Genomic DNA, 15,530 nt, shown 5'->3' on the forward strand with positions numbered 1-15,530 from the left:
TTGCTTTCATGGAACTATGACTTTCATATTTCACATGTGTATTCCTTGAGACAAGACCTTTCTTTGTGTACCACCAAAGACCTTTGAGATTTCAGTACTTATGGTAAAACTTTAATCTTGGCTATGACTTTTGAACGGTAAAGACTAGGGCTTTCATGCTTTACATATACACTCTTAAAAAAGTTTTACTTAGTAGTCATTTTTTTACTTGAAATAACAAAGATAAGTAATAGATCATTACTAAGCATTTACTTAAAATTTTAAATCAATTACTGAAATATATGTCAATTACTAAATTCAAATGTTTTACTTGATTCTTGTATTTTAAACAATTGTTTTACTTACAAACTAAAAAGTTTTACTTAGTAATTTATATTTACTTAAATTTGTGTATATAAGTAATAACATTACTTGGTCTTTACTTACATTTTAACACTATTTACTATATATATAACTATTACCAAAATATTTTTTTAAATTGTATTTAATTGATTTACTTATAAAACAATTATTTACTGAATCAAGGAGAATTTAGAGCAGCTACAGTACAAATAATTACTAAATTGCATATAATTTTACACATTGTTGATGCATGCGTGGTGTTGTAAATTTTATAACTATGTACCTATATGCATTATGTAGGGGTACTTTAAGCCATTTGGATATCCATATGGTATTGAATAATAAATTTTTATAAAATTACAAAGCTGTTTCTTCACATAATTAAGGGGTCCCGACCCTCTGCTATAAATTTCACTTTAGAAAATTTGAAATTTGTAATATTGATTTTCATAAGCAACAATTACATTAGAGCCACAAGGAAAATAGTTTAAAGTATGAAGCGCTGCTTATTTTCTCAGAAATGATTTTTATGTCAGATCATAATATGAAGAAATTGAACACAGAGAACAGAAAGATTAACGATTTTTTATGACATTAAATTTAATATATGAGGTGCATATGAAAATAATACTTAGTATCATACCTATTAAAATCATGTTAGAAAACATCATGAAGCGATGCTTCCTAAGTCAGAAAATCGCAATGTTGTATGTGGTTGTAAGAAAAAATACATCTGTGAGGAGGAGTTATCTTTCTTCTAAATATTTCTTCATGTGAAAAAAAGTCATACTAATCAAAATGTTGTATTAAGTACTTGAAACATTAAACCATTTTTAAAATTGTCCTTAAAAAGATACAACTTATTCAATTTATAAGGCTTTTGATGTTGGATTTAAATGTTTTATTGTTAAATATAATAAAACAATTACAAAGAAATAGGCAAAAGAAATAGAAAGTATTGTTTCCAACACACACATATATATATATATATTCTGACAGACTACTCCGACTTCTCAATTAGGAAACTATAATCAAGAAAACTGTGAGCAGTATTCAGACTTTGAACTTTGAAATTTAAAGTTATCTCTCTTATCAGAGGGTCGGTACCTTGCAGTTTTTCTAGTAAATAATGTGGATATTAGTAAATATGATAGGTATTTCATTTACTTAGTATTCTTTTAAAGAGGCTGGGTGGTCGATCGTGGCCATTTTTAGACTATTCTGGTCTCCTTTAGAAGAAGAGCTTCATATAAAGATATAATAAAATGATCAAATTTTAAAACTAAAATTTATAAAATTTTTCTTTGCCAAATGATAGTTGACAGCTCAAGATATCATATCTAAAAAAATAAGTTATATCTGGTGGTTAATAAATAAAATAATCTGTTGACCCTCTAGCCTCCTTAAGTAATAATATTCTAGATTTTAATATATGTCAGTATTACATTTACTTAGCAATAATTCTTAAAATTTAGTAAATAGAAAGCATATAATCTCTAAATTAAGTAACAAGAGGCCCAGGGGCCACATCGCTCACCTGAGCAATTGGCTAGGAAAAAGCACATTTCAGATCAGAACTGAAAGTTTACTGAGGTTGGGGGGGGGGGGTTATGATTTGAACAAACTAGAATCTACACTTATATTCCCTCTAAATATCACTAGGCATACCTGTGAAGTACTTGAAAAGAAGATTTTAAAAGGTTTCCCTATATATTCCTATGTAAAACTTTTATCAGCCATTTGCCCCCCCCCCCCCCTACCCCCAGGGGAAAATTTGAACAAACTTGAATCTACACTACCTGGGGATTTTCCACATGAGTTTCATCTTTCCTGGCCCAGTGATTCTTGAGAAGAAGGTTTTTTTTAAAAAATTCCTAAATATTCCTATGAAAAACTTTGAACGGCCATTTTGGCCCCACCCTTCCCCGGGGGGGGGAGGGGGGTCATGATTTGAACAAATTTGAATCTACAAAATGTATACCTGAGGATGATTCCACATGAGTTTCATCTTTCCTGTCTCAATGGTTCTTGAGATGAAGATTTTTAAAGATTTTTCCTATATATTCCTATGTAAAACATTGATCAGCCATTTTGGCCCCATCCTGCCCCGGGGGTCATGATTTGAACAAACTTGAATCAACACTACCTGAAGATAATTTCACACGAGTTTCATCTTTCCTGTCTCAATGGTTCTTGAGAATAAAATTTTTAAAGATTTTACCTTTATATTCCTATGTGAAACTTTGATCAGCCATTTTGGCCCCACCCTACCCCCGGGGGTGATGATTTGAACAAACTTGAATCTACAGTACCTGAGGATGATTCCACACGAGTTTCATCTTTCCTGGCCAAGTGGTTCTTGAGAAGAAGATTTTTAAAAATTTTTCCTATATTTTCCTATGTAAAACTTTGATCGGCCATTTTGGCCCCACCCTACCCCCAGCGGTCATGATTTGAATAAATTTGAATCTACAGTACCTGAGGATGATTCCACATGAGTTTCATCTTTCCTGGCCCAGTGGTTCTTGAGAAGAAGATTTTTTAAAAATGCCGTTAATTTTTCTCTAATTCATAATTATCTCCCCTTGAAAAAGGGCGTGGCCCTTCATTTGAACAAACTTGAATCCCCTTTACCCAAGGATACTTTGTAGCAAGTTTGGTTGAAATTAAATAGAAGAAGATGAAAATGTGAAAAGTTTACAACGACAACAACAACAACATCAACAACAACTACGGCGACAACGACAACAACGACAGACAACAGACAAATTTTGATCAGAAAAGCTCACTTGAGCCTTTGGCTCAGGTGAGCTAATAATAATTAACCAAAATTGAGTAGTTTACTTACCATTTACTAAGTAATATAATTCCTATTGTTTAAGTAATTGTGTTGATACTTAGTAAATCATTTTATAAGTAAATGAATTCATCCTTATTACTAATTATGTTTACAATTACTAACCATGATAGTCATTTACTTGCTATTCTGACTAAATGGATTAAATAATTACTTGTTTTTCTTAATCTAATATCTTATTTTAAAAACAACAAGTAAAACTTTTTTTTAGAGTGTATGTAATCCTTGTGGAAAAAAACCTTCATTAGATACCAAGAACGTTGACCAGATACATGTATTTTCCTATATTCTCTGTAGTTATATATAGATCTCTGTACAACCAGTGAACTAAAGATACATCCCCAAAAACATTTTTACATTTCCTCCATCATCAATTTCACTTTCACCCATTCTCAATATAAGGGCTCAAATAATGTCGCCTCATTTTCATTTAAAAGAAATACCACTGATGTAATTTTTAAATCAACATTATAAATGGTCATATAACAATAAAAAAGAATTCATATAATTATCGATCTGAAAGGGTATTTAAGGAGTTCCAAATTCAAATATAGTAGCCAATTTGAAATGTACGTTACTGTCGCCGAGGCAAATATTATTCTGAATCCCCTCTGTGTAATATATAGTTTTGATTCTTAAGTAAAAATTTTCTGATAAGTTAAACCTTGTATCATATATATTTCTTTTCATAACAATAAATACATTTTCTTTGTAATAATAAATAATTTTTATTGTGCAATGTCCCTGTCGCTTAATTCCATTTCAGCCACATTACAAGCAAACACAAAGATTATACACCTGATAGTTTTGTTCTCCTTTATTTACTGATGGGCTAAATTTGAAATTTCAAAGGATTAATTACTCCTACTTAGATAATATAGCATGAAAATGAACAATTTGAGCAACTTTTATAAATATGTTTACGGAATGAAAGATGTTTTCAATCGTAGAGATAAGAAAGAAATGTACGTTACCCATATTCTTCTATTAAGAATATATATTAAGTGGAAAATATGAGACGACTCTGAATAAGCAACCCCTTGTATCCTGTAAACTGGCAAAGACGTTTTGCTTAACACAATTAAAAATTATTTTTTACATGAAAAGTGATCATTTGAAATGTACGTTACTGAAATGTACGTTACCATGAAATTCGAATTAAGTGAATTTTTCACGAATTTTCATGTATTCTCATACTTTCACACACTCAAATGTGTACACAAAGGAAAGTTTCAAAGGTTGGAGGTCGGCTAAATCCCCAAATTATTGAAAAGAAACGTTTCTGCTTAGGAAAAAAAAATATTAAGGTCAATTATATGTAATATAATTTTGATACCTGGTATATATTTCTGAATACGAAACCTGTATGATGCATTTCTTATGATATGCAAGTTCAAATAGTATCAATATATTGCGTGTCTAACGTACGCTTGTGGAAGAGAATTGATTTTTATATTTGAAATGTACGTTACGTATGGTAACGTACATTTTACGTATTTCTAACTGACATTTTTTTTTTAATTTAGTCAATGAATTGCGTTTACACGAGCGAAACAAAATTATCGTTACAATCCATTTGACAACTGGCCACATAAATCCATCTAAATGCACCCCCAATCCTCGTAAATGTGGTAGACTGTTACCACATGCTGGGAAATTTATTTATAAGTGTTTTAAATTCATCTTTGGCAACGTTTTTGCAGTTTGTTTACTTTTAATATGCGACTTAATTGTTGTTGATGATTTAAAACAATGTATGCATAGTCTTATAATTGGTAAAAAAAAAAAAAAAAAAAAAAAAAAAAAGAAGAAGAAAGAAAAAGAAACAAAACAAATAAACCCAGAACACAAGAAGGTCACGTACATTTCAAATACTGAAAGGCACACAATACCCAGTTTTGTTTGAATCATTGTATTTGGGTTATATATTTTTCCAGATCTGCTGAAAAGCACGTATGTTTGTGATTTGAAAAACGATGTTGCAACATATTAAATGAAATTGTTAACAAACTGTCGATGGATATATTTGGAATAGATTTATGTTAAGTTTCAATGGCCAAACACGAACATTTGTTAGATCATAGCAAAATATACCTGACTCTTATATTGTTTTGTCTGTACCCTTGCACACAGTTAGAAGTAACTAGGCTACGACCGGTGTCAATTTCAGCGAAACAGCACAAAAGAATGGTAATGAACTGGGGTGGAGGGGACTCCCCAATCATATGTGAAATGAACGTTACCGAAGTGACGTGACATTTATGTAGTTGATGACAAATAACCTCGTTTGTTACATTATGATTTCTTATATTACTGCCTTAAAACGCTTCATTGAAATGATTTTTATGTCAATAATTGCTTTTTTTCAATATTTTCTTATTACTAATTTACATATTATTAAAAGCTTGAAATGTACGTTACCTACTCATATTCTGAGGCAATCGTGTCTTTATAGTGGTGATTGTGACATATAACACAATGTGATTACTTAGAGAATCTTTTTGGAGTAAACTGAAACAAAACAATGAATTTTTAGATGAATTTTAAGCTTTTTATTAAACAGAAATTTATCTTGAAATGTACGTTACATTTACGTAGTTTTCTAAATCGGCATGGATATATGTTAAAAAAGACAGTAACTACAAAATAGAATTTTACTACATGTACATGTTAGGTTCCAGTATCTATAGAAAATGACAAAATTCCAATCTGATCGCTCTAAACAAAACAGAGAGAGGAATTTAAAGCATATATTTAAAAAATGTTTTTATACATCTGGATCAAAAAGTAACCTTTGTTTTTTGACAGGAAAAATCAAACGCACGTTCGTATACCGAGAAAATATGTTGCTGACAGAGTTGGTAGGATGTGCTGGTGTTAAGATGAGATATTCCAATTGTGATTTGAATGACTACATTTTTTTTACATATCTTTTTGGACATTGAAGAAAGAGTAACGTACATTTCAAGCTACATTTCTGAATAAAATTACCCTCTACTTTATCGTCTTGTCATTATTCCATGTATTAAAATTTGATGAAGAAAATCTGGAAACAAAATCTTCAGATACTTTCTTTCAAAGGTAATTGATAGAAAAATTGTTATCTTGAACTTCATTTTTTAAAAAATCAGAGAGGCATTTGTGCCCTTATATTGAGAATGGGTGTTTGTCCAAATGACCTTGAATCATTGCTGTAAAATATCCTTAGGTCACTTGTGGATCTATTGAAGCATCTAGTAATTTCTCAATTTTTATACTAAAATTTCTGTAATGAAAAGGGGTGAAAAAAAGAGTGATTAGTATGAAAAAATCTTTGAACAATACAAACTGGGTAGAGGGCATAAATATGGACTGCCAAAAAGAACTATGTGCGATATATTGCATATTTCCCCCAAGTGAAGTAATATTTAAAAAATTCTTGAAATGTGCTAAATTTTATCTAAATTAACAGAGAAAAAAGAGGAAAAAATATGCAAAATTTGCTCAAACTTTACTATAAGATTTATAGAGCGCAGGTCTGCTCAAGAATAATATTTACATACCAGGGGTATTTCATTGATATTACATGTATCATTCTACACATTACATGTATATCAAAATACTGAACTTGAGCAGACCTGCGCTTTGTGATTTTTGCTCGACATATTGACGAAATATACTCGTACGCTTTCTGCAGAAACCATGGAAATTTTAAACTTACGTCATTTTCCTGACGTCATATCAAACATATTTCACATATTTATCTAAATAGAAAAATTGATTCTTGTCTCCCAATCATATTTTAGAGGAAATGTGAAGTACATGTAAGGGATCAATAAGCTTCTCAATCTGACATTCCGGTATTTCATTGTATAATGTCGCCTTGATAAATAAATAAGAGAATAAAAAAAAAACTAGTGGAACAATTAATTTTCAGTAAGGACTGAAACAAGTGCTGGCGGGAATTGGCACAATTTACTTTTCGGACCAACATTTCAATTCTGTCCAGCTGTCTGTTTGTCCAAAAAACTTCAACCTTGCCCATTACTTTTGCTTTCATGGAATTATGACTTTCATATTTCACATGTGTATTCCTTGAGACAAGACCTTTCTTTGGGTACCACCAAAGACCTTTGAGATTTCAGTACTTATGGAAAAACTTTAACCTTGGCTATGACTTTTGAACGGTAAGGACTACTCTCTTATCAGATTGAGGGTCGGTACCTTGCAGTTTTTCTAGTAAATAATGTGGATATTACTAAATATGATAGGTATTTCATTTACTTAGTATTCTTTTAAGTAATAATATTCTAGATTTTAATAAATGTCAGTATTACATTTACTTAGTAATAGTTCTTAAAATTTAGTTAATAGAATGCATATTATCTCTAAATTAAGTAATAATAATTTACCAAAATTGAGTAGTTTATTTACCATTTGCTAAGTAATATAATTCCTATTGTTTAACTAATTGTATTGATACTTAGTAAATCATTTTATAAGTAAATGAATTCATCCTTATTACTAATTATGTTTACAATTACTAACCATGATAGTCATTTACTTGCTATTCTGACTAAATGGATTACTAATAATTACTTGTTTTTCTTAATCTAATATCTTATTTTAAAAACAACAAGTAAAACTTTTTTTTAGAGTGTATGTAATCCTTGTGGAAAAAACCCCCTTCATTAGATACCAAGAACGTTGACCTTGACCTTAGAGTTTGACCTACTTTTTAAAAACAAACCTTGACCATAACTTTTGAATTTGAAGGGTTAGGGCTAGGTCTTTGATACTTCATATATTTTAATCCCTTTTTCAAGACTTTTCATTTGATACTAAGAGCTTTGACCCTTTGACCTTGACCTTGGAGTTTGAACTTCTTTTTAAAAACTTTAATCTTGACCAAAACTTTTGAACGGTTATACTTCAAATATGTAATCCTTTTGTCAAAACCTTTCTTAAGAAATTAGCCAACAACTTTGACCCTTTGACCTTGGAGTTTGACCAACTATTCATAAACTTATCCTTGGCCATAACTTTTGAACAGGTGGTGCTAGAGCTTTCATATTTCACAATTGTATTTCTTGTGAAAAGACCCAACTTATATATATACGGTACCAATTAATATATTTAATTTGCATTTAATCTTCGCTATGTTGCCATACCTTTTCTAAAAATGCTATTTAAAATTTTTGTAAGCTTAAAACCATTTTTTACGTTTAAAGATTTAAGAAAAAAGGTGTAAAATATTAACCTTGGATTTTTTTTTACTTCTTTGGCATATTGTAAATAACCCTGGTGACGGAGTTAGGGTACGTTGAGCGAAATGATACTGGCGTAATGCATGTTCTATATTTAGTGGTGTTATATTAAGTCCAGTAAGTCGGTAACTGTACTTTTTTGCTAATATCACTAAAATCAATGTTCAAGTTTATATGTGCAGCAAACAAGAAACAAATCAAAATACTAGAGGTACTGTGAGCAATGAGCTCACAAAATGATACCCCTCGCCTCCCATATGATTATAATGGAAAAGTCCATGTTTTGCTGTGGCCGGGAAACCCAAAATATGTGCCGCCCGTCTGCCTGTTACGCTTTAGGGTACCCATCTCTTATCCGCAACTCCTCTTATATCACTGAGTGAAATTTAATGAAACTTTCACAGAATCTTTATTACATATTGCCATTGTGCACCTTCCTATTCTACTTTTTGATCCGACACATATATTTACCCCAAAGCGTAACAGACAGACGGACGAACGGACCTACCGATTACAGTATACCCTTCCCCTTTTCAAGCGGGGGGTATAATAACCTAATACGGCTGTTGTATGGAGGAACATGTACCCTTAAAACTAGGTAGACAATAAACATTCCTGAGAATTTAATGATAAACATTGATTACGATAGTATTATACAACTACATGTAGATTGAATGCGAACCGATATCACAATTTCTACACCATTTTTATCTGGAGTTTGTTTGGCACCAGTTACATGTATTTTCCTATATTCTCTGTAGTTATATATAGACCCTGTACAACCAGTGAACTAAAGATACATCCCCAAAAACATTTTTACATTTCCTCCATCATCAATTTCACTTTGTCCAAATGACCTTGAATCATTGCTGTAAAATATCCTTAGGTCACTTGTGGATCTATTGAAGCATCTCATAATTTCTCAATTTTTATACTAAAATTTCTGTAATGAAAAGGGGTGAAAAAAAAGAGTGATCAATATGAAAAAATCTTTGAACAATAAAAACTGGGAAGAGGGCATAAATATGGACTACCAAAGAGATTTATATGCGGTATATATTTTTGCCCCCAGTAAAGTAATATTTTGAAATTTTTTTTGAAATGTGCTAAATTTTATCTAAATTAACAGTAAATACACGTATTATAGTTTCAACGTAGGTTATTGACAATTTTTGTGTTCATGACGTCACAAACTATACTGATTTTGTATCAATTTTCAGAGAAGAGAGAGGAAAAAATATACAAAATTTGCTCAAATTTTACTATAAGATATATAGAGCGCAGGTGTGCTTCAGAATAATATTTACATATGTCATTGATATTATCATTCTACACATTATATCAAAATACTGAACTTGAGCAGACCTGCGCTTTGTGATTTTTGCTCAAAATATTGACGAAATATACACTTTCTGTAGAAACCATGGAAATTTTAAACTTACGTCATTTCCTGACTTCATATCAAACACATTTCACATATTTAACGATATAGGAAAAAATTGGTTCTTGTCTCCTAATCATATTTTAGATGAAGTGTGAAGTACATGTACATGTAAGGGATCATTAAGCTTCTTAATCTGACATTTCCATCCTTCACATTTTTGAACACGTTATTTCTCATTTTCTGTACATATGCTTTAGTTATATTTCCAGAAACATAATTATGTTTTCTTTCCTTTTAAAAATATGTACCGGTATTTCATTGTATAATGTCGGCTTGATAAATAAATAAGAGAATGAAAAAAAATTTAGTGGAACAATTAATTTTCAGTAAGGACTGAAACAAGTGTTGGCGGGAATTGGCACAATTTACTTTTCGGACCAACATTTCAATTCTTCACATTTTTGACAAGGTTTACTTTTCATTTTCTCCACATATGTCCCACTTAGTATTATGTAAATATCTTTTTTCTATCTAAAAGTGCAATTTATATCTTAAAGTACACTGGTGACGAGATACAATGTCAATTTGATACAAATAAACAAGGGAATGAAAAACATGTTGTATAACTATATTTTTAGTGGAACAAGGACTGAAACAAGTGTTGGCGAGAAGTGGCATATACTTTTCGGCTAGACATTTCGTAATATTGCGAGTACCTTGCAGTTATCTAACTTACTACCGCTCTTTTGTGGGGGAGTTGAGAAAGCTCTAAATCTTGCAAGATTTCTGGGGCACATGACATTATTACAATTTCCAGCTAAGCTTGGACTTTCAACTAGGCGTGGCATTCTCGGCGCAAAGTAATTAGCGTCTAAAATTTACACAGCTTTCAGTCAAGGTTGAAATGAACATGGGATAGAAATTTCGGGCAAATGTCAGCGAGGGTATAGAATAACGAATAAGATTGTATCTTCCGGCAAAGAGGTGGAGCTTAAGTCGCATCATATCTATTTTGTAACGCTGGTATTTTTCATAATGTTTTTTTGAAAATCAGCGCACATGCTAAAAATAATAATAATAAAGTACCACCTTCTGCTTCACATGAAATAACCACAGCATAATATAATAAAGCACCATCTTTTCACGAAATGACCACATAAGGCAACTATGGCGTTCCATAAAAAATAACATACGATATCTTCAGATGGTGCTCAGGTGCATCTAAGAGAACAATAACCTTTTGTTAATTCAATATATAAAGAAAAGAAAGCATTCACATTGGAGCTGAAAAATAGATTCCAAGTGCTAGAAGGATTGAAAAGTGTCGAAGACAGTAAAGGTTACAATAGCTGCAGATCTGTAGCGTTATGGGTTTTTTATTAAATGATCAGGAATTGTAAGTGCTCTCTGATTGGTCTAGACGCCTTTTCCTGAGATGTACCTCAGAGTGACTTCACCTCATATGACGTTCGGGGGTGGGTGGGGTGGGGGGGGGGGGGGGGGGGGGGGGGGGTATTCAGGTTTTCCCTCTTGACCAACCATAGATTTGCTTACAGTTTTTTCGACCAATCAGATTGCGTGTTTCAAAGCATGTGTCGGTTGTGAATGTAAACATGTCAGACCATTAAACGCTTTTGAAAGTAAATGGTTGAGTATTGATTGTTTAATGATATTGTTTTCCATTTTCAACTACTAGTTGTTCAGCTTTTGAAGTATAGCAACATGTGAAAAGTGTTTTTACACTTTGCATTTTATTATGAGTGCATGTTTATATTTGATGGAGGCAAGAACGAAAGTGTCAAAACTGAAAAGTGTTGTAAAATTCCTGATCATTTAATGAAACGGTTATTGACTTTTGGATTCGGTCTACTCGAGTACTCGTGACGATAAGACCCCATCAAAACTCAATAATTGTATAATATAATTTGTCTTTGACCATAACGCTACAGATACCGTAATGCAAAAAAGGTGCATTTTGGGGAGAATTTCTCCACTTTCAAGCAACGGTCAATTAAATACCTTTCACTCCCTATTTCTAGGCACATTATTTGTTTTCGATAGGCCTAAATTTAGCGAATGTTACCTCCCGTTGGTCGCCATATTGGAGGTCGACTTAGTGATTTTCCCTCTCTGTCTTACCAAGTTTAAGACGTTGTAGCAGATATATTTGAAGGAAAATCTTTAATAAGTAATTTTTTTAAAATAAATAAGGCTTCCAAAAATTTATATATTTCAGAAAAATAATGATTTCTAATTCAAAATAGCAAATACAAAAATTTTAAATTGCTTGAACAATGAAGGAATATGAGCATTTGGACCTCCAGTATGGCGGCCAACGGGAAATAACTCCTGGTGTATCGAAAACTATCTGTATATTTTATCCATCTCCCAACCCTTTATAGTCGTCTCTACACAGGCACGTAGCATCGATTTTGAAAGTGGGGGGGGGGACAAAAATTTTGTTTTTACTTACCTGAAAAAGTTGACAAAGCAAAGAAAAAAAAAAGGAAAATTGCCCAAAGTCGAAAATCCTATTATATGGGGGTGGGGTGGGTGGGGTGGGGGGGGGGGTAGAGGCAAACTTTTTTCACTACCAATTCCTTTCAATATCCATTTTTTAAGCTTACAATACTATATTTCCTTCATATTATTTTACTTTAGTATAAAGTGGGGGTGCCAACCAGCCTTTCAATGAACATTTTCAATAGTAAAAGTATTGTTGGCAAAAATGTGGGGGGGGGGGGAGGCCCCCCCCCAGTTGCTACGTGCCTGCTACAAGTGATAAACTCACTTGATTAAAATTAGTTGTTAGATTGCTGAAAATTCACTTCAAGCGAGTTTATTGCCTGTAGAGACGAATATAAGTGGTTGGGAGGTGGATAAAATATAAATATTGGCTACAGAATGTGTCTAGAAATAGGGAGTGAAAGGTATTTGATTGACCAACGCTAAAAAGTGGAGAAATTCTCCCCAAAAGTGCGCAAAAAATATTGCGCCGTAAATTGCACCTTTTTTGCATTACGGGATCTGTAGCGTTATGGTCAAAGAAAAATACAGTATATAAAACCATAACGTTACAGATCTGCAACTAGTGAGATAATAAATCTCTGCAAATGGTAGCCTATTGAATTGGCCACGTACTGAGGATGGATAACGCCAGGAAATGTACAACTGCACTGACATGACATCCAGAAGGAAAGAGAAAAGTAAGTCGACCAAAAACAACTTGGAGAAGGACCACGGAGCAAAATAGGCTACAACTGGGATGGAATAGCTGGGCGTCAGCGGGAGAAGCGACCAAAGACAGAGGCAGGTGGAGGCAGTGTATTGGGGCCTTATGTGCCAGCGGCCACGATGAGGATAGGTGAGGTGAGTTCAATATGTCCCTTTAAATTATAAATAAACGATATAGCAGAGACTGACACATCTCTTTCTTATATGCATACAATACACAGGGGAATTTTCGCCCCCGTTTTATTTTCGTCCTTTTCGCCCTCTTTATGATTGGGCGGATTAAAAGCGGGACGAATTCAAAGAACACAGCATAATTTTTTAAACAGAACTATGACTGGGCAATTCAGTTTCCTCATGCTATTAAATGTGTGAATTTAAGATGAAATGACATGAAACAATGCAATTTGTTTATATGATATATAGCGCTGTTTACTCTCTCTTGTAAGGTAATGAATACCGGGTAAATACGTAACAAAATATCAGTAAAATTTGATAATTTAAAATTTTCTCAAAGTTCCTTGAAAAATTTAAATATCCACTTTTGTTTGACACCACCCAAGTAAACATATGATTTTATTTTAAACTGTGCTTATGTAATTTATAAATGTAAACACTGAAGAACGAAGTAGAGCAGACATGGTCAAATTAAAAAAAACAACTACGAATTGCTAATCCCTAATATATCTTTGAATGAAAATCAGATTTCGCTGAACTCAAAATATTTATTAACCAGGTTAATAAAGAAACATCGATGAGGCAGAGACAGACCTTGAGATAGAAACTGGCTGCATTACGCTGAACGAGGTAAAACAAGTAAACAAAGTATTGAAAGAACTGAAAGCTGGGCTTTATAATTGCTCGAGTATATTGTCTGATCCGAAATTAGTACATTTTTTTCCTTTTGGCCATTGATTTTTATCAGGTAGAGTTTGTATGATTATGATTTAAAACAATATCCCATATATCAGTAATTAAAATTAACAGTCCAGACCCCAAGATATGTCATGATTTTAAAATTTGATGAATAATATTTCCAAGAAATTCTCGCATATTTTCTATTCAATAAGCATTTTTTTCTCGTAATTTAAAAATACAGTCTTGGAATAGTTAAAATAATACACATGTGTATTTTATAGACATTCTTTCAGTTTCAAACAAACAGTAATTTTATCGCCAACTACATGTACAAACACTGATACATGTACATTGTCAAGCGACTTCATGCATGTTAATTCTTAGAATTCCAATTCACTTTACTATTGATTTGCTTAAAATCAAAACAGAATACAACCACTAACTTAACATCGACGAAAACGATATAAAACATGAAACTCTTCAACAATTTCAACTTTGCGAAAAGCCCGTGCTGTGAACAAATTGTCATATCACGATTATCCCAATAAAGCAAATATCTAATTTTTCTTTCAGTTTAATTCTCAAGCAAAAATATTGATCATTAACTTTTCCAACGATTGGGATGTTAAAAATATTTGTTTGAATATCGTCTCGCAGTGGGACTATTTTGTTTATCAGAAGCGTCTGCTTTGACGCTTTTTGGTTTTTTGTTTACTATGCTATTTATAGTAAGACAGTCGATCATGATGCCTATAGTCAGGATTTTGCTTTCTGCAAAGCCCGGCTAAAAATGGAAAAGCTCCAGGAGATCCGAGAAGATGATGTGTGCCCGGAAATATTGAAATCAGAAGAAAGAGAAACACCTTACATACTGCAGCGTGTCATTCAAGATATAAGGAACAAAGAAGATATCCCAGATGACTGGAAGAAAGGAGTCATAATCCAGCTGCCCTAGAAAGGTGACCTTGGAGACTGCAACAACTGGCGTGGGATTACACTTCTCTCTCTCTCTCACCAGCAAGGTCTTTAGCCACATCATACTACAACACATCACAGCTGCTGTAGGTGACATACTTCGGCAGGAGCAGGCCGGTGTCAGAAAAGGGAATTCTTGTATAGACCATATTTTTGTACTACGACGAATTTTGGAGCAGTCGTGAGAGTGGAATAACATTCTATGCTGTATTCGTGGATTTTGAGAGGGCTTTTAACAGCCTACACGGCGAATCTCTCTGGAAGATCCTGCGTCACTATGGCATCCCACAGAAACTTGTTCACATCATCCAGTCCCTCTACAACAGCTTTGAGTGCCGAGTTATACATAACAGCCAACTCACGGAGCTCTTCGCAGTGAACACAAGGATGTACTCTGTCACCTGTGCTATTCTCACTTGCAATTGACTGGGTTATGAAGAACGCCACACAAGGAAAAAGACAGGGATTGCAATGGACACTGACCTTAATCCTTAAGGAACCTGGATTATGCTGATGACCTCGGCCTCCTATCAAACAGACACCAGGATATTCAGCAGAAGACAGAGATCCTCAATGAAACATCTAACAAAATAGCATTGAATGTGAATACCAGAAAGACAGGTTTTACGAGTAAACA

Source organism: Saccostrea cucullata, unplaced genomic scaffold (genome assembly GCF_032062105.1).
Source record: "Saccostrea cucullata isolate Sc308-1 unplaced genomic scaffold, CSIRO_AGI_Scuc_v1 ctg7, whole genome shotgun sequence".
Taxonomy (NCBI): Eukaryota; Metazoa; Mollusca; class Bivalvia; order Ostreida; family Ostreidae; genus Saccostrea; species Saccostrea cuccullata.